This window comes from Corvus brachyrhynchos, unplaced genomic scaffold, assembly GCF_000691975.1.
Source record: "Corvus brachyrhynchos isolate BGI_N302 unplaced genomic scaffold, ASM69197v1 scaffold2288, whole genome shotgun sequence".
NCBI lineage: Eukaryota > Metazoa > Chordata > Aves > Passeriformes > Corvidae > Corvus > Corvus brachyrhynchos.
In genome coordinates this window covers 2434-2818 of record NW_008239416.1, presented here as the reverse complement: position 1 = coordinate 2818, position 385 = coordinate 2434, and positions in this window count along the sequence as shown.

Genomic DNA, 385 nt, shown 5'->3' with positions numbered 1-385 from the left:
CCCCGTTTGGGTGCCAGCCCCTCCCAGTTTGTCCCAGTCCCTCCCAGTTTGTCCCGGTCCCCTCCCAGTGCCTCCCAGTTTGGTCCCAGCCCCTCCCAGTCTCTCCCAATCCCCTCCCAGTCCCTCCCAGTTTGTTCCAGTCCCCTCCCAATCCTCTCCCAGTCCATCCCAGTTCCTTCCAGTCCCCTCCCAGTTTGTCCCAGTCCATCCCAGTTTGTCCCAGCCCCCTCCCAGTTCCTCCAAATCCCCTCCCAGTGCCCTCCCAGTGCCTCCCAGTGCCTCCCAGTGCCCTCCCAGTGCCCTCCCAGTCCCTCCCAGTGCTCCCAGTGCCACTCACGGGCTGGGGCCCCTCCGGGGGTCTCCTCCCCCCCCCCCCCCCCCCCCC